Raw genomic sequence first — 17,098 nt, 5'->3', positions numbered from 1 at the left:
TAAAGAATCTCAACTGCATGCTTCAATAATCCATGCACAAGCCTCTCATTTGCATTCTATAACATCTCCCTGGCTATTTCACTGCTCTTATAAAGCTTCCTCTAAATCAATATCAGCATAAGAGACTGATGCAGCTCAATTTGCTAGATGAAAAGAGGCTAAAAGCGGTTGAGCATGCTGAAGCCAATTGCGAAAGGGTGGCTAAACAGTTCGCCAAGTCAGTTATTGAGAGACATTTCAAAGTGAATGACTTGGTCCTATGATCTGTGGTATACCTCAGAGGATGACCACAGGGTAAGTGGGTGCCCAATTGGGAAGGCTCGCATGTTATTGTGGAATCCTTACCCCGTAACTCATACCGGTTGATTGATGCTGATGGGGTGGAACTTGCCAATCCTGTTAATGTTCTTCACCTCAAGAAATTCTATACCTAGTCCTCTTGTATTCACTTTTCAATCAATGATAAATATTTGTGCCCTCCACATTCAATCTACTATTCATTTGGGATTCTTTTCCGTCGTAAAATGTAATGATTACACTAGAGCATTATTTTATTTTATTATTATTATCACTCAAGACTTGACAGCAACCCACGCAGGTAAGGGGTTAAACCTGCAATGTAAAGCAACTCGTTCAAGTAAGGGGTCAAACCTGAACTCAATCTTGCCCAAACCTGCTCAGGTAACGAGTCAAACCTGAACTCAATTTAGCACAAATAATTCATTCAGATAAGGGGTTAAACCTGAAATATAATTCCAAATATGTTTTGTTTGAAAAATCCAGGGTGTTTATCTTTGCCACTAAGCACGGTTAGTGTCGGCCAAGTTACAAAGAGGGACATCTGTTATCACCCCAATTTTTTTCAAAAATACTATATGTGGATTTAATATTTGGTTCCTCAGCCCAATCTTAGACCCAAAACAAATTTGTAATTATTCAATCCAAAATGAATTTTTGAACCCCTTATCTGAATCCAAACACAAAATTCAAATTCAAAGCCCAACTTTAGATGTGAGATTCCAATCCAAAATCCAATTACCAGATCTGAATTATATCCAAATCAAGAATTTCAAACTCAAAATCCAAAATTGAGATCAAAACAATGGAATTTGATGCTATCGAAAGCCACAGGCACATGTACAAACCTTCCCTTTGTTTTATGTCTCGTCCTCGCGCCAAAAATGTGCCTTTGAGCTTAAATCACTCAATAGAACACATCGGCAACAAATTGAACCCAATCCAGATTTAAAACATGCTTGGAGTCACTCAAAACGAAGTCGGCCTCCCATTTGCAACAAAAAAAAAATTACACATTTTAAATGAAAAAATGGTTTTATTTCTGTTTTTAAAAAATCGTGTGTCATGATAGCATGTCGCGCGACACGGCAGCGCCTCACGCATGCCGCGCATCATTCGCCAACGGCTGCATGCACCTGCAAAGGCACCAAATAGGGCCTGCACCCGCGCGCAGGCCCCATTGCGAGGCTTAAACTGCCCCTTGGGGGTGGTTTTGATCCTGTTGGGTGGGCAATAGCCCTGCCCACACCCCAAAGGGGTATTTGTAGGGCTAATGGCCAATCCCACTTGTTCAAAGCCTATCTTTTTTAAAAAATTAAAATTATTCAAAAATACTTGAAATTATCATGAAAATCTTGTTAAATTTAAAAAAAAAATTAAATTTTGAGTTTTGGCTCCAAAACTCCCTATAAATATCCCCATAATATTCCCCCTTGGGTATGGGCTAACCTTTGGGGAACCTCTAGTACTCTCTCACTTAAAGATTTAGAGTTTTCCCTTAGCTATTTTTCTTCATTTCTCTCTTCTTCTCTTCTTCTTCTACAACCTTGGTAGCAAGCTTCGTCAAGGTCCAACTCTTCATGGGAGCACAAAAAGATCTCTGGGAAGCATATATTCATCATCTTGAACCTTCACCCAAAGCAACCATACAATCATCCGAAGTAAGAAATTCATCTTTTAATTCATTCTCATTAGAGGTATGTAATCAATATTTTACTCTATTTCTTTTCATCATTTCTTCTCTTCTTCATCTCCCCATGGCCGTATAAGACAGCTCTCAAATCTCCTCTTCAGAGTCAAGAAGATGAAATCAGATTTCATTTTAAGATCGAAACATGTTTCTCTCTTCTCTTGAACGTTGCTTTGTTTTGAGATATTATTCATACATAGTTGATTGATTTTCCCCATTTATATGTGAATGAACGGTGAGAATGAATGTTTGGGTTGGGATTCATCTCCATTATTATGTTGACTTTGAGGTTGGGGTTTGTCCAACCTGGAAAAGCTATTCACAAATATGTACATGTTAAAATGCATCTTCATTTTCGAAAGCAAGAACCCTACCTAATGAGGCCTTGGAGACTTAGCCTAGGCTCTTCCATGAGCCCAAGTTCCTCTCTGGCCTACATAAAAATCGAAGTCGGATATTTTCAAGTCTTTTTTTTTTACTTCAACCCTCATGAAGACATATACGTATATATATGTTATATATGTAATATAAATATATGTGCACATGATTATCTTTCTTTGTCATTCTCTCTCTATGGTTTAACATATTATTTTACGAATTTTCATATACACATGAAAGCATATATACATGTGTTCTATTTTCCCTTTGTAGAATCTTTTGTTTCCTCTCTTCAAGTTAAATGTCTTCTTTTCTATATATATATATATATATATATATATATATATATATATATATATATATATATATAGTATATCCTCCCTCTAAAATCTCTTTCTTTCTCTCTCTCTCTCTTTCTAAGATCTCCTTCTCCCTCCCCATTTGAGTTAATGTTTTCTTTTCATAAGCTTTCATATACATACATGTATATATATGTATACAGATATACATATACATATGTATGTATACACATATAAAATACTATAAAGATACGTATCTCCTTCTCTTCTTAAATTTTTATTTGGTGATCTTTAAAATCTCTTTCTTTCTCTCTTTCTCTTTATGAAAGTATTTCATCTTTTTCATTCTTTTGGATATTTTTTTCCAAAGATCTAAGGCTTTAACTTTCCATTTGTCGACTTCACCAAGACCAAAAATCAAGTAATGACCCAATATTGGAATCATATTTGATTGTATACAACCCCATTCCATTTTCAAAAAAAATTTTCTTTTTTCACAAAAATACTTATGATAATTTTATAAATAAAGATGAGAAACTAGATATATGTGATGGTAGGAATGCTTATCGATGAATGTTATGGTAGGAATGAATAATTTTTTTAATCATGTAGGATCAATGCATTCATACATTCACATTCACTTAACATCATGCACACTTGTAAAAGAACTTAAGCAAGATGAGATGGAACTCTAACTAGGTAATAACCGAATTAGCGCAAAATCTCAAAGCTACTTAACGTCTTAAGATGACACTAACGTGACTTCAAAAAGTGATCTCCAAAGGTTTTCAAGTGATAGTTGTAAAGATTTCTCAATTCAAAATTTCTTAAATCGAAATATTTTATACTCTCAAATGACTCTTCAAAAACTTTCTCAAAGATTTGAAATATCAAATTTTCAATATTTTCTTAAACACTATACCACATTTAGAATAAAAGATGTTTAAGCTAAAACGAAATGTATCAAGAATAAACATAGCCCTGGGATTGGTTATCCCTAGTAAAGGCACCAGGAACAGCTAATCCTCATACCGACAGGCGAGTCTCTTTTTCTCTCATTAAATAAAACCTCATTTTTCTAGAGCACTCCAAAAACCAAAATATTTTTGGGGATGCAAACAGCTCATCAAGCACAAGTGAAGAAACTAGGGGTGGATCTTATTTCCTAGAAGAAAAACCATGAAAGGTATTTCGTGGATTTTGATTGGAGTTTTTTCTTTTTGGGTGGCCAATGGCCATTGAAAAGGCCCTAATCACTCACTCCAATGTTGCCTCTTCTACGAGTGAACTTTTCTTAATTAGATGATTACTAAATTTAGTTAGTTTCTTCAAAGCAATTTTATTACCTTTTCTCTAGTCCTCACAACATAGTCTTCTAGTTGATTATTTTGTTGGTTAGAAAAATTTGCTCCTAACTCTTGTTGGTTATCTGGAGTGGAGAGGATGACTTGTCCCTTATAAGATTTTTGTGGCTTTTAAATTAGTAAAATCTATAGCCTTGAGAAAAACCACTGGAATAGGTCTTTCATGATAATAGAAACACCGAAATAGTCTGTGGATGTGGAAACAATAATTCAACACAGTGACGTCTATCATGGTAGCGGCATCAGTGGTCACTTTAATGGCAATGAAAGTTTTCATTGTGCCATCATCGGATAATGCCATCAAACATCCTCTAATTTGTTTCTATTTGTGTACAAGAGAAGGTGCCACTAGAATAGGTACACAAAAGTTGAAAAGGTTGCCAATACCACAAAACAAAGGAACATAATTAAAATTACAATTTGTAGACATAATTCTACAAGGCTTTTTAAATCTTTTGAATTATTAAATTTTAGACATTGTCGATCCATTTTTATTGCGAAGCTTTAAAAGGTGTAGCCAAAAGTACCAAATAACATACTAATGACTTATTTTAAATCAATATAATCTAACAATATGATTTTATAGGGTTGTCCCAAAAGTTTGGGGCAGGTTCAAGAAAAAGTAAAAAGAAAAGTGTTTAATGAACAAGACCTAATTGGTGTGGTAGATACATGAAATGATAACATTATTACAGTTCCTAAACTGCTACTATGAGACCATTTGGCATTACTAACATATTGTTGTTGTCCCAGCTGTTCAAAAAATTGAGGTAGATTGATTAAACACAATAAAAAGTGCTACACGAATTTGCTTCATTTTTTGGTGCAGGTTCAGAGTTTCAGAGTGCGATAATGCCACCAAATGACCCATATATACATATACGACTAAATTATGAAGATGGGGACTAGGAAAATTTTGAACTTGGTCACAAACCTAATATTGGAGATGTAATATTTAACATTGTTTATTCCTAAACCTTGTTGTGTAAAAGTATATGATTTTTTCTTAACCACTCATGCATATAAATTTTGTTGGAATATATATATATATATATATATATATGGAAAAGTACGGTTGATTTTTACTTACCTTTACCATATATTTCAACTCTCTCTCTCTATATATATAAGAAAATTGAAATCAACCAGTACTTCTATAACCAAATGCTTTCTTTTTTTACTTTGTTGTTAAAAAACTATCATAAAATGTGCATTATATATAAAAACTATGGCCAAATAGCTAGCTATCATCAATGCACCTTTTGAGATGGTTTTTTTGTGACACAAAATTAAATTTTAAAAAACATTTAGCCACAAAGATAGCTAGCTGATTTCAATCTCTCTCTCTCTTCCCACCCCGGTCCCTTTGGTCTCCTGGCCCGTCTCCCCATGCCATTGCTTTTGCCTTGCTTCTTTTTACTGGCCATATCAACACTTTTGACCACCTGCAACGCCTTGGCATCAGTTTAGCTAACCAGTGTCTCATTTGTCTCGTCGCGACTGAGTCTCGGGTCCACCTCTTTACTTCTTGCCCTTTTTTCTCTAGTGTCCTTGCTTATGTCTGGCCTTCCCTTGTTGGTAGTCTTCCAAATCCACCTTTCATTCGTCTCCTTTTCCTCTTTTGTCATTCCTCCCACCTGACTGCATCCTGGGGTCATGTCTGGAGGCTGTGGCTCATTTCAGCTTGGTGGTGCATTTGGGAGGAACGCAACAACAGAGTCTTCATGGACACCTTCTCTTCGCTAGATTCTGTGGCTCGTCTTGTACAAGAGGATGTCTAGTTTGCCATTCGGTTGAAGCGCCACTGTCCATCTGCGACTGGGTGAATGTGCCGCGCCGCCTTTCCTCTCTCTCTTATTTTTTTGTGCATTGTATTGTATATTTCCTCTTGCTGATTCTGTTTTTGCGGTTTGTTTTTTGCGGATATATCTAGGGGACCTCTTGTCCCCAAATTTTGTTATATATTCCAATTTTATTGGCTCTCTCTCTCTCTCTCTCTATATATATATATATATATACTAAATTTAACATACATCTCCTCCCCCCATTGTTCCTCTTATAGTTGTTAAGGCTCCCCTTTCCCTCCACCCATCATTGAGTGGAGGAAGCAAAAGTAGAAGAAAAAAACATAAGGGTGGTCTATTTGGCTCTGCTTTTAAGCCTGATCACTGGGCCAGGCCACCGGCAAGAACCCGATGGCCAGCCTAACTCGAGCTCGGTACTATAAAACCATTTATTGGGCTTATCTTGTCGGGCCTGACCCGGCCCGATACTCTAACGGGCTGGGCTCATGCTTGGAACTTTGCCTGTCGAGGGCCCAAGAAGCCCGGCGATCACGACAAAAAACAAACTTTTTTTTTAGGTTAGGGCCCAGTTGCTGACTCGCCATCACGGGCCCTGCCTCGTTGACCGTCGTCGCTGCTTCTCCAATCACCATTGTTGTCGTCGGACAGGATGCTGCCCAAACCATCGAAAAAACACCCAAAAATGCAGACCACCTCGCCATCGCCTGACTGCTGGTAGCCGGACCCCGACCACAGTTCTGCAGGTAGCCAGACACCGAACACTCTAGTGATTCAGTAAATGGTTCTTTAGAGAATTGGGGGGACTCTGGCGTGGCATCTGTGAGTCCGCCGGCGGATACTTCAACAGATGTCGATACCGATGGCAAAAACCAATTGGTAAATTGCTCAGCTAAATCGAGCGGTGGTAACTGTGGATTCGTATAAAGGAGAAAACAACTGATCAAAAGGTTGGGCAAAAGTTACCCTCTTAACTAATATGTTAATATATGTGAGTAACCTTTTGTTTTCACGTTTTTTTTCCCTTTTTCCTATGCAGACACTGTGTCGGCTTGCTCAAAATCATAAGGCTGCAATAAAGACCTGCTTGAGGCAAAAGGTTAGATGGTTTTGTCATTTGCATGCACTTCTTCAGTCAGGTTCGAGGTCATTTTTATCGCCTCTTTATTCTTTGTTAAATTTTTTTATTTTACGTTGTGCTTAGGTTTAAGTAGATACAATTTTGCTGGTAGAATGATGGCCGTATATGCTCTTGTAATTTTAAGAATCCATTCAGCTATCTGAAGTTAAACTTTTGAATTCTCTGTGATGTCTAATGATTTGTCTTCAATTGGCCTCTCCTCAGTAATTCCAACAAAAGAATTGAGTGCTTTATTTTTTTTCTCATTTGATGAATCTGAAGCTACTTTATTAGGCAATAGTTGGAAATATGAATTTATGTTCGCTGAGTTGCAATTATCTTATATAAATGTTGACTATATACTAACAATGGAAACTCTAGTTTCAATCGCACAAGTTCTAGTGTTTTGCCAAACAAAATGCAGAAAGCATCATTTGACAAAGATTTTCCTTTGTTGGGAGCTTCGGTGAAAAATGGAACTGCTGATTCAAGCCCAAGAGATAGCCTTTTGTTCACACAATCAAGGTTGATGCATCCAGGCAAAAATATTTCTAGCAAGCATGATAACATCATGGGATCTTGATGTTCTATTTTTAGTTTGATGTGCCTTCTAGCATAAATAAGAACACTGCTGCAATCCAAAGCTGATGCTTCTTTTTTCGCTTTCAATTGCTTGACAGTTATCACTTTTTTGGATAGTTGATGCATCTGATGGCTTACAAGGTCAGAGGATAACTTTTTTCTTCTCTAGGACAGCTTAATCCGTTCAACAGTTCAAAAATGACCCACTGGCCCTGTCAATGTTCAATATTTCTTTAAGTATGCACTTGCCAATCAGATTATAGGCCTTAATTAGTGACTAGTGGCTATTTAAACATGAAAAATTTGCAATACATCAATCCAACAATAAGGCTCGAAGTAGATAGAAATCAAGGTTCACAGGATCTTAAAAAAGGAGAGAAATTAAAGCTCTTGAAAGCAAAAGTATGATAATGAACAATACAAACTAAAAATAACTAGTGTTACTAAGAGAAACATATTACAGAAGGGGGTAATTGTCTGTACATACAAAAGAGAGGCAGGAACCATTGGTTGGTCCCTACCTTGTTAAGCTAGTTACTAGGTACAACTAGTCACTACTTAGGGTCTGGTTGCTAGTCAGGTCTCTAGCCTCTAAATTGACAGAACCAAGGTTAGCAGCTAGTTGATCAATTTGAGCAACCAATTTGTTAGTTTGGGCCAATCTACATGCATTTGGCAAGTCTTAGTTACTGTCCAATCCTTTTCCATTTTATGTTTTGTAACATTAATTTATGGGCTTTTTGCCTTCTCTTTACAAGATACATTTTGGAAACTATTATAAAATTGCATTACTGAACATGGCTTCATAATCTGTTCACATTCTTTCAAATACTCTCTCTCTCTCAAAAGATGGTCTAAAAGAGGTTGGAATGTATCTCACAATATGTCATGCTTATCATTTGTCTCATTCTTATTCTCTCTCGATATATCAGTATTTATCAACTACATATATTAATAACAATAAAAATAATAATAATTGTTATTATTTTATTATTTACTCATATAATGCCCTTGTTAACCAAGTTGTCAAAGAAGAAAGTTGGATAATAGGTCATTCAAGACCAAAACAAGACTAATCTTTGTCTCACACAGATGTGGATGTCGCAAGGGCATCTATGTGCATGTTTATAATCTAATTTTTTTTTTAGTGTTGCACCATATCATATCTTTCTTTAGTGTTGTTTCATCATACGAATTGAATTTGTGAACTGATTTGGCACCTACAATTTGATTTTGAAGTCTGATCATCTGTTGTTTTTATCAGATTTCTATCAAATTTCCTGTTTTTTGTTTTCGCTTTTCAGGTGCGTATAAATATGAAAATCTATTGTAAAATCAGGTCATTTTGTTGATCTATGTTATACTTTTTTTTGTTTCATAAGTTGTAACTTTGTTACGTTTATATTACTTCCTTCTTTAGGTTGTGTACTTTCTATGTGTTCTCCGGGCAATTTCTTTCAATAAGTTTGTAGGCCATTCTCACAATCTTCTATATGATATATTTTGGTATGTTTGTTTCTTTTCTACTTCATCAGTTGGTTTCTTCATAACTTATAAATTATCAAATGTTGAATGCATTGTTCACTTGTGTGCATGAGTGTGCACATATACCCATGTTTTTTGAAATTGCTCTGCATCCGTGACATTGCATTTTCAAGATGAAAGACTTTAGGGAATTTACATTCTTCCTTGGGTTAAAGTGGACAGCCAATGGGTTATTTTGACTACTATGCCACACAAGTATACTCTTAATTTCTTCTTGTAAGAAAAAATATTTAGAAATGCAAAAAATTATCCAGGAAAACATCCAATGAGGTGTAACAATATTGTTTTGAGATGACCTTTTGCCTTCTTTCATATTTTTAATGACTTTTTCTCTCAATTGCAAGAACATTGCTTCTTTGTTTGAACATTTTCTATCTTACTGCAACAATATTGTTTCTCTTTTATCTTAATTTTATTTACCATGCATCTTATTGTTCTTTATTATTGTCTTGGTTATTCACATGGGTCATCTTAACTTATGTCAGTTGTGTCTTTGAGTTATTTTGATAAAGAAATCAATCGAATCATACTCATCTACTGAGAGAGAAGCTGTCTCCAAGAGAAAAATGACTTCAAAAGTATGGATTGATTTTATATTGGTTAAATATAAGGGAGAAGAGTTTGCCAAATGCAAAAATTATAGAAAACAACTGAAATGATGCAGTGCTATTGGAACTAGTCATTTAAGTCGACATCTAAAATCATGTTTAAATAAGCAAATCAGTGAAGAAAAACAAAGAACTTTATCACTTGCAGTTAATGACTCTGGTGCAACTTCCCTATATATAAAAAAATTTGACATTGAGTCTATAAGAAAGTTGATGTCGAAGTGTGTAATAGCGCGTGAGCTTTTGATTAATTTGGCAGAATATAAATATCATAACAAACTTTTGCAATACAAGGTTTGTTCTATTTTCTTGAAGAATGTTGAAAAGAGATATTATGTCAATGTACAAGACTAAGAAAATATGATTTAAAGGATTTGTAAATGATTCTACACAGCGAGTTTCATTGACATTTGATATATCGACTTCACAGCAAACATTGGGTTATTTATACTTGACAAGACAATATATTGATAGATATGGGAAGTTGCATGCTTATATGTTCAATTTTGTACATGTACCTCCCCCACATAATGCAAATAGTTTGTGTGAGGTTTTATTAGAATGCATCTCTAAATGGAACATTCAGTCAAAGTTATTTTTTATTATTGCCAACAATTGTTTGATGAATGATAATGTGATGACTACACTGAAAAGAAACTTAGGAAGAAGAAATCTTATTCTAGTAAAAGGGCAGCATGTGCATATTCGCTGTGATGCACATATTCAAAATCTTATGGTTCAAGATGTTATGCAACATCTGCATGATACAATTTCAAAAATTCTTAAAAGTGTTAAGTATGTAAAGGAATCACCAAAGCAATTACATACTTTTAGGTAGTGTTTGATGGCTAGGAATTCCATTGTAGCTATGGAAATATTATTCAAATTTAAAAAAAAAATTCCTGCGTAACAAACGCGGAATTATTTTTTCGACCGTTGAGGTCGATTCCGGAAAAATGTTTTCGAAAACATATTTCCACCTGGAGGGGTGGAAATATATTTCTGGAACTATTTTTTGGACCGTTAGGGCATGGTCGCGTATCCCTGCCTCTTCCCTCATGCGGCCGCAGCCCTTTTCGTCCTCACGCCACTCGCCTCTCGCAGCCGCAGCCCTCTTCGTCCTCACGCAGCCGCAGGTTCTGCTGCCTCAAGTTCCTCACTTAGCCGCAGCTTCTTCCTGCTGCCGTGACCCCACTCGAAGGATTCCCTCGTGAAGCTCCTTAATAAGGTGAGGGTTTCGACATTCTTACTGGACTCTCCCTTGGTCATTATTCTGCATTACCATCTCCATGCTTGTCTTGGCTGTTCCAATAACCCCAAGTGGCAAAGACAAGTAAAACTGAACCATGAAGTATTGCTGTCTCTCATTGGACTTTTCAAATCCTGAACCGAACGTTCTTTCCTTCTTTTTTTTTTTTTAGGTATAGCTTAACAGAGCATCTCTCATTTCTTTGCATCTGATGTCTGAGACCTTTGGGAGACTTCCTATGGAAACTAACTTGCGTTTTGTTTGTGATGTTTGATAAAGTAGGCTGCACTTTACTGCTTGTAATCATTATATTGTTGGATTCTATTTCTTTTATATTGATATAATCGTCTGCCTTCCTATTTCTTTCTTTTTCTTGGAACTTTTCTTACTTGTGGTGACGAAAAACATGGTGGGAATATGTGCATCTGAATTTTGGTATCCCTGCTTTTCCTTTTGTATGCATAAAAAGAGAGAAAGGGACGGGCATCCTTTGCCTTTTGGTATGTAAATCAGTTCTCACCTCCTTTGCAGGAAAAAGTTTTTTTAGCGAGAAAACAGTCTATTCATGCTCCTGAAGGTGTTGGAAATACTTTCTCTTCCTCTCAGTTGAAGCCAGTGTCACAAGAGCAACAGTAAGGCAAAACAACAGTAAGGCAATGCCCCATTTCTTAATTTCCTATACTTCAACATTTCTTAGTTTCCCATTCGTGCACTTGTATGAACGATTCTTTGATATTTCTCCACCGATAAGATATGTATTGCCTGCAAACCCAGATATATGTATATCTACAACGATGATATTAGGACCTAAAGATCTTTTGAGATGTGTTGTTGTTCAATTGAAATTGAAAGACTTTATTCTTTGCTCTTTAAATGGGAAGGATTCTTGCTTTTGGTAAATTGTTCCTCTTTTCAGTAACGTGATTCTTGAAATCCTGTCACTTTGCCATTCCCTTTCTTTCTCCCTTAAGAGACTGCCCAATCATGTAGGGAGACGCAAATCAAGTCCTAGACTGAGGAGATGGTTAATGGCTTCTGGGTTGCCGTCCATCGCCTAGATGAACGGCCTCTAGGTTGAACACTTGCTACTTTTACAATTATTAAATGTATAGATGTGCTAATGAACAGCTGACTGCAAAGACTGCTATGCATATTAATGATGCCAAACATCTGCATAGTTCTAAAGGATTGCAGACATCCAATTTAAGCAGGTGCCTCTTTATAGAGACTCATATTTCACACCCTGCTTGATCAATAATGCACCTTCAGGTGTGAAACATATTTTTTTATTTATCATAACCCAAATTATTGAACTATTTGGTGGGTTGTAATATTTCCTTCAATTTCTTGTAGTTCTTTCAGGTTACCTTGTGTCCATGGCCTGTATTTATCAACATCACATACTGATTGTGGTCAACATTTTTTCTGCCTATGTGACTGTGATCTAGATTTTGGAGTTGGGAGTCTTACACAAAAAGCAGTCTGGTCATCCATTACATCCTTATTTGTAAGCACCACAGAAAATGCCATATAGAAAACACACTTGTTCTGAAAACGGCATTCTAGATTCAATATGAAAGTGAAAGGACAAATTATTGCTTTGAAATTTGACAACATTAACGTGCTTGATCATAAAGGGATGTGCATTGCTGTGATATATATTTATTGCTCTTTTAATTATAGAACCATGTGTTTCCCTCTGCCATGCAGAGCATGTTACACCTATTAAATTCAGTGGGCTATTTATGATTCGTAACTTTGGGAAGGCTCATCAATTTTCTTTCTTTTCCCTGCACTACTTTTTTGGAAAACAAGAAAATCGAGAGTGTCCCAACTAGAAACAAGAAGCATACATCATTTCAATTTAAAGGAAATATGAAAGACTGAAATTTGTATTTCCTTAACACCCAACAACTTGTATCCAGAAATAACAATATATTGGCGCATCCATGCTTCACACAGGGAGAAGCATGAAAAGGAAAGATGAGAGGCAAAAAGGGGGAAAATGGATGTGGCTTGTAACCTTGTGCTCTATTATGCTCTTTTTTGTGCTCTATTATTTTCTATTATGCTCTTTTTCCCTTTTTTGCCTCTCTTCTTTCCTTTTTTTTTGCTCTATTATGCTCTTCTATTATACTCACAGTCTTCCATAACAAGAAAATAATATTGCCAAACCTTGTGCTCTATTATGCTCTTTTTTTGTTTTATTTTTGGGTTTGTAATTACTTGTTATATTTTTTTTGTACTGTAGTAGCTATGGAAGGAACAAGTAACTCAAGAAATGATACTCATATGGACTGATGCTCAACTAGAATATCTCATAAATCTTCTAGTTCAGCAATTACGACTACCTGGCATGAAGTCAAGCGGCAATCTAAAGACAAAGGCTTATAAGGCGAAGAACAGTTTGTGCCAAGTTTCACAGTAGAAAAAATAAAAAACAAGTTGAAGATTACAAAAGCATATTATAATATATGCAAGCAAATTTTGGCAACAAGTGGGTTTGGTTGGGACCTAACAAACAAGTGCGTAGAAGTTGACAATGAAGTTTGGGCCATCTACATTCAGGTAAGCTGGGGAACATTGGGTATGAAATTAATCATATCAATTACTATATAGAACATATGTGACTAAAATTCAAACCGCAGAAATTCCCTAAGAGGGAGATTCAAAGGAGGGCAAAAATGGAAACACTATGACTAGTTACATGAAGTGTACGGTCCGTCAACTGCCACAGGTCGTAATGCTAATAATTGTAATTCATTCATGATTACTGAAGACTGTGAGTCTAATCAAGCACCAGAGACCCCTATAATCCATACGCCTGATTTCGGGATAAATATTGATGAAAATGTATCTTTCACACAAATGTTGAACGGTGATTCTCCTATACCATCACCGGCACATGTTCAACAAGATTCACTACCTGTTGCATCTGATAGTAGGACTACAAACTCATCAAACAAAAGAGCAAGATTAAGTACGAACGATGAGGACGATATTGCATGACATAGCCGATAGTTTTCGAACAATCGTAAACACATCAACAACACAAACATTGGACATGGACATATTGCATGAAATGCTCGACTCAGGAGAGATTGATAATGACATGCACTTAACAGCCTTCATGCTAATGGAGCAGGGAAATAAGCCAGCCATCTTCCTCAAACTTCGGCCTACCGAACGTGTTCCTTGGTTGCTGCGTAATCTCAATCATCAATAGTAAGTAGTACGTGTTCTCCTACTTCATAATTCTTTGTTGTGTTCATTCTAACTTATATGCAATTGAAAAGATGTTATTGAAATTGCTTTATACTTGATACATACATGTTCTTTTTATGGTTGTTAATTCCTTTTCGCTTTGCATATTAGAATGTTTTATTTGTAGATGGTATGATTATACATGACGAATGTTACTTTTTTGTATGTGCTACCCAGTGCTGTAGTCATGATATCAGATGATGACATCAGATGATGACAGAGAACAAGTTATAGTGAAAATGATGTTTGTGTTGGTCATCGTATTTTTTAAATTCCTACATCGACCTAGGCAAATTGTTCACCCTTATAGAAATGCTGGTAGTCAATTTATTCATAATATCATTGATGGCCTTCCAAGGAATTGCTTGGACTTACTGCGCATAGATCGCAACTCGTTTATTATACTATGTAATATCTTGAAGGAGAAAAATTTAGTAGAAGATGGTCGTGAAATCAACATTGAAGAACAAGTTGCTATCTTCCTACTTACTGTTGGCCATAATGAGCACAATCGTGCATGCCAAAACACGTTCCAGCACTCAGGTCAAAAATTAGTAAGTACGTGAACCTCATCCTATGAGCTCTATGTCAATTGGGTAAAGAATACATCAGCCGACCGAACGATGACATTCCATCCAAAATTCGCTTCAATCCTCGTTTCTATACATATTTTAAGGTAAGCTAATTCATGATCACATATTATATTGTGGCAGTGCAACTAATATTTTTCACTACACATAGGATTGTTTAGGAGCTATAGATGGCACTCACATGCCAGTTTGGGTACATACATCAGAACAATCGAGGTTTCGTAATAGAAAGGGAACTCTTTCACAAAATGTTTTGGCTGTAGTCGGATTCAACATGTGATTCCATTATGTTTCCGCTTGTTGGGAAGGCAGTGCCACAAATTCAAGAGTATTATACAGTGCACTAGACACTAAGATCGACCCTTTCGTCATACCTACAGGTTAGGAAATCAATTTACTCTTTCATAAACAAGTAATAGATTGTTGTGTAGGTGTTAGCTTACTATTTATTTAATGTCAAACTCATAATAACTTTACTGTCTAGGGAAATACTATCTTGGTGATGGAGGATACCCAAACATATGTGGTTTACTAACTCCATATCGAGGTCATCGATATCACCTCTTTGAATTTAATGCACCGGGGGCACGACATGTTACATCTGAAGAGGAGTTGTTTAATCATCGTCATTCATCGTTAAGAACAATTGTTGAATGAGTTTTTGGTCGGTTAAAAGGACGGTTTCCTATACTAAAAGCACAAGTGTCATATCCTTATCATACACAAGTTGGGATTGTGTTAGCCACGTGTGTTCTACACAATTTCATTATAGACCATAATCCTAATGTGGAACAGTTTGACCTTGATGAAGGTGCATCTGGCGATGCAAATGAGAGTACATCGTTCGTAACCGAACTTGAAAGTGCGACACAAAGTATTCATCGAGGATCAAATAATGACCTGCACTTCAATAACATCTCAAATGTTCATGGATTTTCAAAATCGTACGTGCGTAGGAACTTATGACACATGGAAACAATTGTGTTGATGATTATTAGTTATTCATATGTTTATTTTGTTTATGTTTTACTTTTGTTAGTTACTGTATGTAGAATATGAGTTGATCACGCTGATCTTTATGTTTATGTTCGTAGGTAATCGGAGATGAAGCCCTGACATAAGTATTATGTCATGTTCGAGTGTCGTTCAAGGGACATATATGAAGAAATACAATCACCATATTTTGAAAGAACCTTTTTTGTTTAAAACGATAGACATGATGAAAGTTATATTTTGTCTGTGCTATGTATTTGACGTTGATGCTTTTGAATGGCGCCGCCCATATTGTTAGTGGGTTGAGAGTAGCCATGTTGCACGTGTATCTACTGCTTTGGAAGGTCCAGCTAAACCTTCTTTCATGTTGTTTTGAGATCTGAATTTTATTAGTTTGAACATGAAAATTGACACTTGATTATGACAATCTCAGTAAGTAAATTTGAGTTTGATAATTGAGCTCTTGCTTAGTAATGTTCATGTTCATTTTATCACTGGTCGTGCTTTGGTAGATGATTTATTATTTATCTGTGTGTTTAAGAAACTATATCAAAAGATTATGTAAATCTGAAAATATGTTTCCTTATTATCAAACATAGAAATATATTTTTGGAAATATGTTTTTGTATCATCAACACAAAAATATATTTTTTGAAACATAATTCTAAGTTATCACACACACATCAAAATAGGAATCAGAAAGATTTTTCTCATTCTTTTATTCCAGGAAATATATTTTCAGAAATATATTTTCAATTTCAGATTTCTTGGCCATCAAACACTACTTTAAAGATTGTATAAAAACAGTGGGTTCGAATGGTATAAAGAAATTAACCTATGACATTGCAACTCGATGAAACTTTACATATGTCATGTTGAGAGATGCATTGGTCTACAAAGATATCTTTCAACATTTGACTTATGTAGATACCAATTATATAAATTTACTTCTCATGATGAATGGTCTTACGCAACTTCCTTGTGTCGGTTTTTGGAGTTATTCTATAATGTTACAAATATCTTCTCTGCCACTAAGCATCTAACAACTGATGTAGTTTTTGAAGACATACAAAAGGTAGGCGAACATTTGCGTACACATCGTGTGACAGACAATGATTATATATGGTCATTAGCATACAAAATGCAAGAAAATTTGGACAAATGTCCTCTTTGCAATTGGATTTATCTTAGATCCTAAGTCCAAATTGAGATATTTGAAGTATATGATTGAGAGTTTGAATTAAGTTGATGCAATGATACAATATGAAAAAATAGAGAGCAGTCTTCATGAATTGTATGCTGAGTAAAAAAATATGT

This window comes from Nymphaea colorata, chromosome 12 (genome assembly GCF_008831285.2).
Source record: "Nymphaea colorata isolate Beijing-Zhang1983 chromosome 12, ASM883128v2, whole genome shotgun sequence".
In the NCBI taxonomy this organism is placed as follows: Eukaryota; Viridiplantae; Streptophyta; class Magnoliopsida; order Nymphaeales; family Nymphaeaceae; genus Nymphaea; species Nymphaea colorata.
This window is presented reverse-complemented; position numbering follows the sequence as displayed.